At 40.8% G+C, this 15,743-nt stretch overlaps 1 protein-coding gene across 8 annotated transcripts in view; it reads right to left on the bottom strand.

Moving 5' to 3' along the window:
• sipa1l1 (signal-induced proliferation-associated 1 like 1) overlaps positions 1-13,048 on the bottom strand; it is a 78,184-nt gene extending 65,136 nt beyond the window's left edge. For 6 of the 8 annotated variants that reach the window (XM_040124863.1, XM_040124864.1, XM_040124859.1 and 3 more), the window contains exons 1-2: positions 12,792-13,048; positions 4,440-4,587 (exon numbers count right to left, since the gene is read on the bottom strand). The gene's annotated coding sequence lies outside the window, so the exon portion shown is untranslated. Of the gene's footprint in view, positions 1-4,439; positions 4,588-12,213; positions 12,250-12,791 lie in introns of those variants that run through there. The other 2 variants (XM_040124860.1, XM_040124861.1) reach the window with 2 other exon arrangements.
• Between the last annotated feature and the right edge of the window lie 2,695 nt (positions 13,049-15,743).

The following is a 15,743-nucleotide window of genomic DNA, read 5'->3' as shown; positions in this document are numbered from 1 at the left end:
CACGTGCTGAGATGTTAAAGGACTTCAGAAAGTTCAGTTGCATGTCGTTAAGAGGACTTTAGAAAGTCTGTCAACTTTCCTCCCATGCACCAGTTGCTTCTTAATGAAAAACAGAAGTTTGCTTAAGCTCACTCGTCTCACGTCCATAAACCACAGATCACGCTTTCCTCCTCGCAGATGGAAAGAACCAGCAGAGGTATTAGCTAGAAGTTGTCAGAATGCCACTGGAACTGATCAAAGCACTATGTAGTAGATTGCCTCCGATGACCATTTAAAGCAATCTAAGGCCACGGACCAGTTCAATTAATTTGAGTGACTGGGAAACAAGGCAGTAACAGTCTTGAGTTTCTGATGACTGGGAGAGGTGCAGAGGAAACAGGTGTGACGGGAGGACAACAGAATTTGCTAGAAAGGCTTTCTGACAAGAGAAGGTCACTATCACTTGCTTCCTGAGTTAAGAGTGTTTTCTGGCTGACTGAAGGATATCAGAAAGTCAGGTTACTGGAAGATATCTCTTAAATGGACAAAAAGGTTGGTCTTGTGAAAATTGTAGGAAATAATAAACCCTGGGAAATATGAATAAACAAGATGAAAAAAAAAAAAAAAAAAAAAAACAGTCCAAAACCCAAGGATATTCAATTTACTATTTTATGTGCCAAAGAAAAGCAGCAAAACATTACAAATGAGAAGCTGGAACCAGAGAACATTTGGCTTTTTGCTTAAAAAAATGACTGGAACAATTAATCGATTATCAAAATACTTTTAGATTAATTTCTGTCCATCAACCAGACAATTAATCGTTTTAGTCCTTATTCAAAAAAATGCATTTGATGTTTCCAGCTTCTCAAATGTGAGAATTTTTTGCTTTTCCTTGTCTTACTTTGGATAAACTGAATTCACTGGGTTTTTGTTTGTTGTTCGAACAGGTGTCACCTTGGGCTGCAGGAATTTGTGATGGGCAGTGTTTCCCATTAATTACATAGAGCCAAAAATATTTTTACTTTTTTCTGTGTTTCCGATACATTGATTTATTTGTGGTGCCCACCATAACAACAACAGACCCCCACTTATTGATTTTGTTGTTTTTTTTAACTATTTCAAATGGTTAAAATCTCATTTCATTGTAGAACTGTGCGCAGCACAATGATTCGCTCGACCCCTTCCTTGACCCGCCGGTCTCTCTCTCTCTGTCTCTGTCTCTGTCTCCCCCTCTCCCTCCCCCTCCCTCCCTCCCTCTCCCCCTCCCGCTCCCTCCCTCAAAAACATTGACAAGAGACCCCCCTGTCATAGTCAGACTGCTGCCGCATCGTTGGGCCAGTGGACCATCAAAAAATCCATGAGGTTTTTACTGTCCCTGACTGTCTCTTTACCGAGGGTAGAGGGTGCTGCGTGCATGTGCCGAGAATGGACACACTGGCCAATCACAATATGTGTTCAACCACTGCTTCATGTTGTGTCAAAAGAAATCACAACCCTCAGCGACTCAGGTCGGGTCAGTGAGGGTTGAGATTTGTTTTACACAACGTGAAGCAATGGAGCTGTATATATTGTTCAGTTATTTATTTGTACTACTACTTATAAGTACTTGGCAATTAAAATATTTGCGGTGAATGACCTCATACACAGTAATATTTAATAATTCATTTAAGAAAACCCCTGTAACTAATTTTTAGTTACAGTTCTATACTATTCTTTTCAGCTCTAAACATCTTAGTCTACATCAAGACAATAAAAAAAAGACAAAATTCACACACTATAACACAGGCTGTCGTCACTCAGTGAGTTCTTTGTGATTGGAAATAAAAGCTTAAACTAGATTTTCCTTCGGTTTACAGGCTATTTGAGCAAAGTGTTACCCTCTAACCTACAGAGGGTCAGAGCGGTTAGGACTGCATTCACTAACTGACACCAGGAACAAAACCTATTGCAGTTGCTTTCTCTACAACAATGTCACACAAATGTCCCAGTGTCTGTAGCCCAACACTTCCAATCCCGCTCTTCCAAATAATCATTAACCCGTTCCGCCCTGGTTAAATATTTTAAGAACCTCTGTAAACTAGAAGATAAATACACACCTCAGTGATGGGGACATAAGCACACACATACGCAGTGTACAGGGGTGGGACTGGGAAGCAGGGCACGCAGATTTCATTGTTCCTGAGCATGTTGAGTTTAGATGAAGTTGAAAACGATGAGGTCATCCCTATTGTATACACACAGCATTCGCACACATTCCTCTGCGTGCCATTGTACACCCATGGCTCAGCTAAAAGCATGATGTGATGAACCTGGTGAAAGACTGATGCACTTCTACCAAACATTTGGTCTTTGTAAAGCCATGAACCTGAGATCTATTAAACCCAAGAATGGAAACTCCAATCTGGCTTGCAAGGCCATCACCTTACATGCCAAAACACTCCCCTTCTTGAATGAGCAAAGTGAGCAGAGAGGTTGCAGTGAGCACTACAGATCATGACAGGCCACTTTCCTGTTTTGGTTTCTGCTTCCACCACCTGCAAGCCAGATGTTGTGAGCCTGGGCATTGTGACCTAATTTTTCTAGTTAAGGGGAAAATTGTCTACAGGTCCACTTGGGCCAGTCTGATCTTCTAGCCCAGTTTATGTCTCTACGTTGAATAGGCATTAAACTCCAAATTAGGAAAAATACAATTAGCCAATTGATCGATTCCTTGATCAACTATATCATCTATTAAATGTCTGAATCATTTAACAAGCAAAAACACCAAACATTAACTGTTTCCAGTTTCTAAAACATAAGGATTTGCCACATTCCTTCATTTTTTGTTTGACTGTAAATTGATATGAACATCACTGTAAATCTGTTTTGGACTTTTGGTCAGACAAAACAAGCAATAAGAATACATCACCTTGGTAAATATGAGGGTAATTTTTCAGTATTTTTCAGACTTTTCATAGACAAAGCAATCAATTCAAAAAATGACGAAATAATTAAGATAATCTCCTTGCAAACGTCAGTGAAGAATTCACTACTATCAACATAATCTCTGGCTTTGCGTCATTACATCGATCTGCAAAGCCTGCTGCTGCTGCTGCTGCTGCTGCTGCTGCTGCTTCTTCTTTTCAGTAAATCAAGATGGATTTATGTGTTTACCATCCCTGGCACAATCGAAGAACTCCTTGGAAACTACAAACCCCAGCAAGATGTCTCTCATTACGAGGATCTTTCCTCCTTGGCACAATGAGAGTGCCGGAGCTTCACTCAACATTTTTAGAGAGATTAAGATGCCATTCACATGCATCTAGCCTTATTTCTACTTGAATATTTTTCCTTGACTTGACTGTTTGCCAAATACAGATACGTTTCTTGGAGCATCCTTTAATCTACAACTCCAAATTCATGCTTTTTTGCACAATAAGACTTTAACACCACCTGTTATCATCTCAATTGTAGATATGCTTTATGCTGAAATAGCTATTACTACATAAACACAATCATGAACCACCACTTAGCCCCTAACAGAAAAGTAGATGGTGGATAAACAGCACAAGAATCACTATGAGCAAGCTAGCAACAGCTGAGCTCAAGCAAGAAAAGTCCATCCATCTATTTACGGTCATGGGAGGCTGGAGCCTTTACAATGCAATGGGCGAAGTTTCAGTGCATACTGTGGTAAGGTAAATGCCCAACTGATACTGGGATAGACTATATATAGACTTTTATTTACAGCACTGTCAAATAAATGTAATCAAACCATATCTACAGTCCTGATTTGGCATCTTAGCTTAATCAGTTTTTGATAAATAATGACCTAGGATGTTTTTTCCAAACTTTAGCTTTATCTCATTGTTGCTTATTTTGTAATTAGTGTCAAATGTTACAGTGAAATATGGAACCTAGAAATAGTACCAATGGAACCATCTATAAACTTTGCTTAAAACAAGCAATATCTTTCTTTAAAAACTGTCCACTTATGAGCCTTTGACGGATTTCCTTTTTCTTAATTGACATTTTAAAAGTATCTTGAGTACTAAACCACATCTCAGCCTGACATGCGTGCTGCAGTATCTTAACATAACCCATCCTAAGAAGCAGCATTACAAGAAACATCAACATGGCCACAAGATTATCTGTTTGGTTTGTTGAGCCTCAGTGGGGCATTGCAGCCAAGGAAGAGAGCTTAAACTGACAGTGAAATCACAAACTGTCAATTACAGCACACTTAATGAATCAATTTCAAGGCTGGAAAACAACTCAAAACCTTGTTGACTTTAAACCCCGATTTTTTTCTCCAAGCCAAATCTTCAGGCTGTGTCAGATCTGCAATGCGTGGTGTGACACAGACGAACAGCAGTCCTTGTATCTTTATGTCAAATAAAATAGGCAGCTGCTTTAAAGTTTGTTGATAGTATTATACACTGCATATAGTAGACTACATTTGCTCAAAAAAGAAAACTTACTGCAAACAGATGACAGTTTTCCCAACTTCAAGTAGTAACAGTTTCCTTTGGAACAGAGAGGCAGCTCCATCCAGCAGTGATGAACAATGACCTTTATCCTGTGCCTCCGTTTCCCCTGCTTGTGTGACTGTCGTCAGACGAGGCTTCCCTACAGCGGCACATAAGAGCAGGGGTCTGTTAAGGAAGTTGCATTTTTGACCTTTAGGCTACTCCACAAACTTCACTATAGAAGCAGAGCCAATGAACAACAAAAACTCAGCATATAATCTTGTCAGAATCTAATTATTACCTGACTGAAAAGAAAAACCTCCAGACTATATTCTCCTTCTTTATTTCAGAAAGCTCTGAGGTTGCCCAATCATACTAAATCTTCATGAATACATTCATCAGTAATTCAAGAGGGTGATCTTATTTTGGATGCACTCTAGTCCTTTTTCATTGATAGGACAGCAGTAATGAAGACTCTCGCTGGCTTGGAGACACACAAGGAAAAAAATGTTGTCTAATGATTTTTCAGTCACTATCTTACTAAGCTAAAGCGTAGGCCTATCTGGCTGAAGCTTTGCCCACCGGAGGGCATTAAAGACAAACTGAGATAGTATTACTGTTTGGTTCTAGATTTTGCTGCTAGCACTACTTTAAGAATCAGTTTAGGCCTAGATTAAGCATACAGTGTGGTGGACTATTTGACATTGTTGCCACAGTTTCAAGCTGTTTGATTCTAGAAATTTGTACTGACTGTTGCTGTCAACTGCCAAGAGCAAGACGGATGCTCTTTGTATTTTTCTCCTTCCTTTTCCTTTAACTAACACATGCCATTCATTGACATACATCTCAAGGATATGATGTTGAAATGTTAATTCTTCCACATCAACATTTGCTTAGAGAATTTTCTAAAAGTAATACTGAATTCAGGCCTCCAAAGACATTGAAGTTAACACTAACGAGTTCCTGTCATGTTTTTCATGAAGCGCTTTGGGTACAGCCTAGCCTGTCAAACCACGATGAGCAATACAGAATGACTAAAGCAGGTTTGGTAATGGGTAAGTATCAATTCTGCATTCGAACTGATGGTGCTTTATGATCTGTCACACTACACCCATTGTTTTGAGGTTGGTGCTTTACCATCACGCAAATTGGTTCATGGTGTAGAAAACAGTATGAACAAGTTGTCTGACCACATCTGAAGGCAGGGTGAAAAGCCAGCCATCATAGAAAGAGGGGAGACACAATAATCATTAAATATGAGAACAGCAGCACACATTTAAAGTCTCCTTATGGACAGCATTCATAGTGTTGCACTTGGTTGTATACACAAAAAGTGATGAAGACTGCTGTGTAACGAATTAATATTGTGAGCTTGAGAGAGAAGCTCAAACCTGGCTGAGCCACTCTCAAAACTTTAAATCACAAAAATTGCACTGGAATTTACCTGATAACATTTGAGTAAAAGTGCGGGCTATCAGCAGTAGCACTGTCGAAATTGGCCAAAAATGACATTTGATAAATCCTTCTAAAACAAGACTAGGTCAAAACCTAGTATGTGACTGGACCGCCCTTTATCTGTTTGTTTCTCTCCTACTGTCTGTGCTCACATATACAGTACAGTATTTTAATACAGCTGAATTTCCAATAAAGCTGTTCTCATTCACGTTTTCCTGTTTCTTTGGTCAGACAACGGAACAAGTATGAAATAGTGCCTTAAAAGGTGTCCCATTAAGACTACACGTTAACCAGGAGTCACCGCCAAGCCATTTCCAAGCTGCTGCTCTGCACTGCTAATATCCTAATTTTATAACCACGACGTTGTGTTACAAAATCACCATACACATAAGTTGAAGACATGAATGTGCTGTGATTTTGGCTATATTTACTTATAATATGATCACTCAGAGAGAAAATTAGAAGCTCATTCACGTCTATGCAGCTGACGTGCGGTCAACTGATTGAGACGCATAAAGAGGTGTGCCTGTGGAGGGAAAGCCCGACCTCGTGCTCACGGGGCAATACTAGCGACTCTCTTCTACGTCCTGTAAAAGTCCCTAGATTTGTTGCTAGATGTTTTTCTGGAGAAAGGTCGCTAAAAGGGTTTGTACACTGGCAACCCTGCCCCCCCCCCAATTTGGCACAATAGAAACTGCTTGCGACCACTTCATTTTGAAAGAGTAACGGCCAATGGGGAAACTCGAACACTTTTAAGTCACGTGGCATTCGGCTGACCAATGATGTAATTTTTCTTATGTCCATAAGAGGGAAAAACAATACAGTGAGACATAACAACGTGGTATATTTATTTCAACACAAACATTTCAATCAATGAAAATGACACTGTGTGACTCCTGTCCGTCGTGCAGTGCGTTCAGTGCAGCTTTTTCTTTTCATAATCGAATATTAATTTTCACAATTGATTGTCTTTTTTTTTTCCAATTCAATTATATAATTAAATTTAGAATATTCGATGACAGCCTTAATCAGGAGCATTAAAGATTCTTAAGTCTCAAGAATTTGCAACTAGCGTGTAATACATAACAGTTAACTTGAGCAAGCTCAAGTTGCAAAATAATAATTCTACTTAAGCTAATATCCCTGAGCCGTAACAGATATTCAGTCAAATCACATTTTCAGTGTTGAAATAACCATGTAATTTCCTCACAAAAAGCTTGCATAAATTTCAGGTTGCAGCTCAGCATACACAAATTTTCCCAAAATTGCACAGGAGAGACAGCAGAAATTAACAAATCCAACACAGTCAGAAAAGTACCTCTACCACTAATATTAATCCCAGGCAGCCAACAGTAGCGACATCCTTTTAGTCATCCAGCAAGAAAGAAATTTGAGTGCTCTGTCTGCTTGGAAACAGATGGCGAGGCAGTTGGTGGGAATTTTCTGCAATGCTCCCATACATGTCTCGTGCTCATCGCATTCTTGCGATGCCATTATGCAGTCGAAGAGAGGAAGGTTTGAGCACCAAGATAAAGATCAATTTCACAGACAAACCTATGTGTAATGCAGGATATTGAACACGTTACACCTGCACTTGACTTTTCATACCAGTTGTCAAGTTGAGGTCATTTTAAAACCGGTCCCAACTGAGTCACCCAATCATACTTGATTTTGTATGAAAATATCCACTAAGCAGAGCTGATGACTTGACACATTTGTTGACGGCTTTTTGCTATATGTGTACAGCTGATTCCAACAGTGAAGGTGCCGCCAAAGTAGTGTAACTTCATGAGAATTTGCTTTTTTTATTTGATAAATGTAAAGTTAACAGAACAACATACACTTTAAAAGTATGTTTGAGCATCTCAGTGATTGAGAAGAGCAGCATTTATGGCCTAGTGGTCCAGAAAACACCACTAATACCTACTTCAAGGTTATAACAATCCTAAAATTATTTTATAGCCAAGCATTCCTATACCTATCATAGATTTATGTGCCAAATTCAAATTAAATCCTCATCAGGAGCAGAACCCCTAAGCCAGATGGAATATGTGTTGAACATTCACACCAATCTCAAACACACTGGTTCATTGTGGATGCAACTGATTCAAAAGTCTGAAAGGGGTCCAAGAGGGCCAAATGAAGGAAGAAAGGAAATAGGGTGAATTGTTCAACAAGATTCGCTGTCTACAGAAGGATTTCAACATATTTATTGTTAATTGTGGAAAATTTACGTTTACACACAAAGATTACATGCGTTAATGCATTTTTCCATAGAACCCGTCTCAAAAAGTCATCCTACTATAGTTTTGCTCAAGTTCCAGCTATATCAACCTCCTGTACTGGGGCAGAAGGTTCCCATTATCGTTAACTGTCCTAATTAGGTCTTAATAGTCAACTAAGGGGACTTAATATTTTTCTACAAGCCCCTTATAGATTACAATCTACATAAATTGACTAATGGATTTCACTATGTCACTAGCCAACCAGATTTCTCCAACACAACTAAAATACTACTAAAATAACACATCCACCTCTGTATGCAACTTTTGGTTTTGTCCAAAATAGCCACATACACTGCATTATCTTTCCCTCTTTATGTAAAAGTTTAGGCTTCGACATTATGCTGTTATCTGGTGTTGATTATCCACCTTGGCTTGTACTGTTACAAAAATTATAATTTCCTTGCTACTGCTTTAAGCACTGTTCCCATAATATCTAGGCTGTTCTCTCTCTCGCTCGCTTTCAGGGCTCTCCATCTGTACAGTATGTTCCTTGTGTTTACTTCTACATGGATTAGCCTGCCTAGTCATTGTTTCATGATGTTTTTATAGATTTTTTGCTCATCTGTCACAACTGAAATCTGAAGCTTTTTTTATAATCCACACTGCTTTCATGTGGTATAATCCACTCTTACAGCCCTAATTAAGAAGTTATTTCACCAGACAGAGAGTAGAGAATGGAGAAAGAGAAAGGAATCCAATACAAGGAAAATGTATCTTTTAAATGGCCTCCCCTAAATTCGAATGGCTAAATTAACTGCTTCTTCTTGTTTCCTCTCTTTCCTTCCTTGGATGCTATGAAAGGCCCTGACATCGCCAGCTGAGAGCCTCAACAGGGTTTCCAATTTATCCTCTGCAAAAGGCCCTGGATGAAAAGAGATATGCAATTTCACATATCACAGAAAATACCGCAAGGGCTGTTTGTTAAGTGAAAACAATATGCTGGCTTGCACTTCAAATGTGTCAGAGCACACAGACCTCGGCTTTCTAAAAAGGCTGCACTCAAGTCTTTGGGGATACTGTTTTTCTGTTTACTATTAAAATATTTAAAAATACTGTCTGGATTTCGCTGTCTTAGCAAAATGGCCAGACGTGCCCAATCTTCTGTTGAATTAATACCAATGCTACAAGTTCACCTGGCTGTGTTATCATTCAAGATCGGTGGATGTATTAAATTTATACACACAGCCATTACTGAGAATCAGTTTAGTTGTGAAATGGATTGGCAACTTGGTTAACAGTGTTAATTATCTTTGTATGATAGTGGGGTTTCAAATTCCATGGGCCGGTATACAAGTACACTTTTTAAATTGAAATGAGGAAAAAACACGAGGCATTATAAAGGACAGTTAATTGACCTCATTGTAAATAGATTTTATAAGTTGCATAAATGCATTTGAGTTGTGATTGTGCGGCTTTCCATTCACTTTTTTTTATGTCTGCCTGCAAGCCAGCAACTGACTAGAATTGGTGTGCATTTTTTCCTCATTTTTTCAATCTTTCTGTCAATATCAGCCCTCACCTCAAGCAACTACCAGTTTGCTCATGGGAAAGTCACTACTGGAGTGGGAGACGAGTTGATCCATAACATTGGTACCCCTTTCCATCATTCAGGCCTTTCTTCCTGTATTCCGTCTACCATCAGACTTGATAAGTTTACCATATCTTGTTTGAAATGTGAATTATGCTTATAATGGGAAGTGCTAGAGCCATCCTGATGTGATCCTGGTGTTGCAATTACAATTGGCAGTGTTGTATTTAACCTAGAACTCTTAAAATAGGTGTAATTATGTTCAAGATATGGTAGAAATCTTCACAGCATTTGAGCGAGATGGCCACTTTTAAATTCTATACGCAGGAAAACCCCTGATTTGCTGGAGCCTCAGTTTTATTAAATCATTCTGCCCTGCAGTATGATCTACTCACTGTTAAAGATTATTGCTTGCTCTGGTATTTCTCAAGAGACAGCCCACCCCAAGACCTTAAACAGAGGGAACTCACATTCCAATCTCCAGCATACAGAGAGACAGCAAAGAAGGGGAGGGAGACAGAAACACAAAGAAAAGGAAAAGGAGAAATGAAGTAAAAGAGACGAGAGCGAAGGAGGGGGAATGGAATAAAGAGCGAGGGTAAGATAAGGTGCGGGATGTGGACAGAGATGATGAAAATGTCAGAGTCCTGGCATGCCGTCCAAAACAGGAAGGAAGGAAGACGAGAGGAAACGGCACTCAGTGATGGCAGAAGGGGGAGGGAATAATGGGAGGTAGAGAGTAAAGAAGGAGCGACACAAGTGAGACAGAAGGGGAGGACGAGGCAGAGATGCAAGAAAGTAACCGGGTGAGGGAGGGGGGCATAGCGAGGCTAGTGTGGGAGGTTGTAAAAAGGTAAATAAGAATTTTCAGGTTCTGTCAGTGATGTACTGCATTTAGACAGTGAAAGTGCAAGCAGACCAGCTATGAGATTGAAATGTCCTCTTTTTCCTGACTTTGCATTTTCGCCAGATTTCTCTCTTTGTGCACTGCCAAAAACCTTGCCTGTCCCAGATAGGCCTAGGCAACACATTAGCAGCTTTTTGAAAGAGTGACCAAATCCAGATCACAGTGCATCTGATACAAATTTAAACCTTAAGATTTAACTTTCAAGCACTAACTAAGGCCCTGGAATATTCTTAATTTGAAACTCCAGATAAGATCCCCTACTGTGCTCATGATGAGGAGAGTGGAAGCCCTTTGAAAGACAACTTTTGAGCCAACCCCAGCTGCTTAATCCAGGGACACCTAGAGAGATGTTTCAGATGCTCTAAATCCCAAAAGCCGTTTCATAATCTTTCAGCTGCACATCAGCAACCCTGATATTTTTCTTTTCTCTTTCCGTTTTTCCCACCTCCCCTTTAATTCGACAGTTACATGTGTTACAGAACATGTGCGCCTCCACCTACACACTCAATTTCAATAGCCTACTTAATATTGTAAATGCGACACAGCCCCCAGATCTGCTCAGCCTTGGCATTCACAGGCACCGGCGAGGGAGGGCTGATGGCATGAGATGTTCGACTGCTAATACATGAGTTTTTTTTGGGGGGGGGGTTGATGCAGGGGCTGCAGCAGCCAAAGAAAAGCAGACAAAGAAGTTGAAATGCCATCACAGAGGGAACATATCTCTAATGCTGCTGTTGTCTTTCAAGTTGAGAATATGACCCACCCCAGCCATCCGATGAATAGAGATGAGATCTCTTTGACGTGTCCGTTTAGGACTTGTCAAAGGAGGAAGCAGAGTGTTTCTGTGTGTCTCTGTAAGCCCCCTGGAGGTTTGAAGCTGGTAGCCTGGGGACAGACTCCACAGGTGGAGATGGCAACAATAACAGAATACAGAGCAGCTACAGGGGTCCACTTACAATATAAATCCTTCTCATGGTTCTCATTAGGGCAGAAGAGAGCTCAGACACAAGCACGGACCAATAAACTTGCAAGCAAACTTTAGTCAGTGTCCTAATTTACCTTAAGCATCATTGGGTTTTGCTCAAACAGAAGTTCCTTCGTTGTGGTTAAATCGTCTGATGATCAAAGCATTTATGACACCTTCATCATTTAATCGTAGCACTGTTACATCCCTATTGAAATCTGACAAGACTACACAGACGGCCATTTTGATTAATCAGACGGGTTTTGACGGAGCGTGAGGTTGAAATTCGGCTTTAATCTGATGTTTGATTTGCCGCAAATCCCCAGGTGTGCACTGTGTTTCTCAGTAAAACAATGAGGTATGATTTTATAACGCTTCAATGACCCAGAAGCCTGGTTTTAAGAGAAAAGTCAAAAAAACTCCCCAACACAGAGTTGCACCTCTCTCAACGTTTTTCTGTCTGAATCCACATCACACGGAGCTAAGTGCCGCAAATGCCCAAAACAACCCCTGCAAACGACAGCGACGCTTGACAACAGAATGCACTGCAACAGTCAAGACTTCGCCTCCCGACTTTCCGAGAGAGGAAAATAAATTAATTAATTCAAATAATAAAGCCGCTTCGCCAGAAATATGACAGCATTTACCTGCTGAGAGTAAATCACGCCAATAGGACATTTGCACGGTTCAGAAGTAAAGGATGGACAGCGAGGTTGAGAGGGACAGGAAACCCACAAGAGCGGCAGCAGCTAGCCGTCCCAATTATACAGCAACCACGCAGGGACTAAACTAAACAACAATTACCTTTATCGGATGCTAGGTTTCCTGTTTCTTTAGGGAGCAACGGTGAATCGTTATCCACATTTTAATTTGTGGACTGTGCTATGGAGAGGCACGGGGAGCGAAATGTTAACTGAATGGTGGCTAAAAGCTACACAAAACGAAATGTTTAGCTAACGACACGACCGCTGAGGGAAAATCGTTAAAACCCAGCAAACTAAATCAGATGTTGGCGACAAGATAATACGCCACACAGCAACATTACTAACACTCTACCTGACCCCTAGCTAAACTTTTCAGTGTAGTTTTCGGGAAGCGTTGCCTGGAATCCACGAACGTTTACCCAGACACTGAAATGCACAGATCATGAATAAACGACTAACAGATCGCCTGTTGCTCATCAAAACTGTCAGTGAGAGGACCGGCGGAGGAGAAGCGCACTCACCTTTATTAATGTCCACCTTCTTGGCGTTTTCTAGAGACAAAATAACGCTGTCGCTGGTCAGGCACCGACATACACAAAACCGATGGCAGAGTGGGGGGGGGGGGGAGATGAGGCTGTAAAGATTCTGTAGCCGAAAAACCTCTGAGGTTCTTCGCCCTTGCGTCCGCCGCCGTCCGTGCACTCCGCCGACCGCCTTTGGGTTTGTTCAAATCAGAAGTTCATCCAAAGTTGCGGCGGGTCGCCCCGCCTCTGCTCCGACAATGAGGTCACCGCCTCCATCAGCTCCCTCTGCGCTCTACTCTCGCGATACGAACCGGAGCGGTCGTGCTCACAGCCGCGCCATCTCGCGATACGACGGAGAGCGGAACGAAGAGACCGAACGGGCACCTTGCTGGTGGAAGGATGGGAGGGAGGGGAAGCGTTGCTGTGGCAACAAAATCCGACGGGCCTCGCTCTCCGAGCAACTGGTGCTCGTGTGGTAGGTTTGGGTGTTGATCGACAATGCAAATGATGAAACCCCCGGTCGATGGTGTTGCCTCCTCTGCTGCAGTTTGAATCCGGGTACGGCAACAGAATGGGACAACCCATCAGAGGCTACATGCAGGTTTTTGCAAAAATTAGGGCCGCCGCTGGGCGAATAACCTATTTTGCTGATTTTTGAAGTGTGAAGAAAACAACCCCTGCAGCACACGCCCCTTTTTAAAAAAAATCGCCTCACCTTAAGTTTTAACGCACTGTTTTATTTCATGAACTTAAAAAATAGAGAAAACTTCAACAGTAATAATGGCATGTGTAAAAGTTTTGGCGCCATACTAAGCCAGAATTTAGTAACCAATGCTTTGGCAGATGTGGCAGCTAGCAAACACTTTATTTATGATTTGGAAATTTTCACCCACTCTTTTTGCAGATCACTTCAAATTGTGATATATTTTTTTTAGGCTGCCCTGTTTGTTGTTTAAGACCTACCAAACATTTGTGAATGGTGTTCACATCAGGGGACGGTGCAACTGTATCGCTGCAAGGCGTGCGCGTACCAAGGAATTCTGCATCCTTTGACAGGATGACATCAACGATTTATGACATTATAACTGGCCACACTTACATCTTTATACAATCTCATGTAGCTACAGGGTCTAGCTACATGAGGTTGTATAAAGGGAACAGTAGCTTGACAAAAAAAACAAAAGTCTATTATTTGTTCTCCTTTTAGCGCAGCCCCATACTGGACTGTGTCTCATGCAGGGGATGAGAGACTCCTAGAAGTTCCCATAGAAAAGCTCACGGAAGCAGCTGTGCACTCTTCTTTAACGGAAAAACGGATGTACATTTGTCAAACCGGCTTGTTAGTGCTCACCGTTTAAGTCTTTTCTCTTCTAAAACCAAAAAATATTTTTTGAAAACATTTTCAATAAAGTCAGAAATTTCACCTTTGTGTCGCTTGTCAAAGTTTGTTTTCGGGTGTGGAATGGGCGTGTTGTTGCCCCTTGTGGATGTTGGGGGAAGGAACACCAACTACAACTCTCACCAACCGCCAAGAAGCACACAGCCCCTACCCTGAGCTTTTCTATGGGAGCTGAGCGGGGACACTTTTAGCTCTGTTTTGATTACCACCAACTCTGCAAGAAATAAATGGGACTTTTGCTGCTACCATTTTTGCTTGCTACCATCTTTACCATTTATTTTCTACCATTCTTTGCCATTTGGCGCTGGGTGGGCTCATCACAACCTTTTTGCCGGAAACAGCTGCTCACTGTGGCCCGGAAATAAGGCTGAGGAAAAGCAGTGAGACTGAGCATAAATAATAAAGTTACGTGTTGGGAAACCAAAACAATGTGCTGAAAGGCACTAACATGCTCTGTACAGTTGAAGGGGACTCAAGAGTCAGAAACTGGTGATTTTTTTTAATGACCGTAATCAACTTCTGAATGCGCTGCGCTTGCTGTTATCGTACCTTTTTCATACAATCCCCTTGTATGACACGGACAGGATACTGAACATGCATTCGACTTGTGTTTGTCAAGGGCATATACTTAGTAGTTCCACAGACGTCAGTAAGCAGGGTTAGGTGTGGTTCAGGGCCACTTAAAGTTGTTTTGCTGCAGGGCTGCAAAACAACTTATACTGGAATTTTAAATTGAGTGGCTGAAATTATGTCAGATGATTAATATTATCTATTTGCAGTAGTGCTAGAAGCATTCAGAAATTTTTTCTTAAGTAAAAGTAGCAACACATACTCATAAACACATTAAAAAAAATACTCCATGTAAAGCGTTTGTGGTTGTTTGATATTGGATGTTTCTTGTTCTTAGGGCTCTCTCCCCTGTTAGAGTTCTCTGTTAATACCTTGTACTATTGGATTAATATTACTGCAATAATGTATCTGCCCAATTCTCTGAAAAATAGATGTACACTATAAAGTAGCAGAATATTTAAATACTCTAATAAAGTAAAAGTATCTCAGAATTTTACTGATGATGGTGACCTGATGAAAAGTGCATCTGAGCATCCGTGAGATCGTAACCCGTGAGCTTCTTTTATTTAAATGAGTATAGAGTAACCTATGTTCACCATTTGTCATGGTTGTTCATGGCACCCAACAAACAGCTTTTGTATCTCTTATAAACATTAAACACATAACGCCAAAAGATACCAGACACAAAGTCTCGAGAACAGAAAACGTCAAAGTATTTAAGTAATGAATATACAGTAGCCTGGATCATGAATATATCACATATCAGTTAACAATAGTAACAAGGATGCATTTTCTATACGTATGTGAAGGGACTAATTGTTATCTAAATCCTATACCACCAGCTTTACAAATACCACCTGCCTGCTTTCCTCACATACATTAATTATTTCAGCATAAAATTTTAATCAGATAAGAGAAAGAACTCTGCCCTAATTAAAGCAGCTCAGCAGGTACCGAAATCAGGAGTGGGTGAATAGAAT

This window comes from Xiphias gladius, chromosome 4, assembly GCF_016859285.1.
Source record: "Xiphias gladius isolate SHS-SW01 ecotype Sanya breed wild chromosome 4, ASM1685928v1, whole genome shotgun sequence".
Lineage (NCBI taxonomy): Eukaryota > Metazoa > Chordata > Actinopteri > Istiophoriformes > Xiphiidae > Xiphias > Xiphias gladius.
This window is presented reverse-complemented; position numbering and strand designations above follow the sequence as displayed.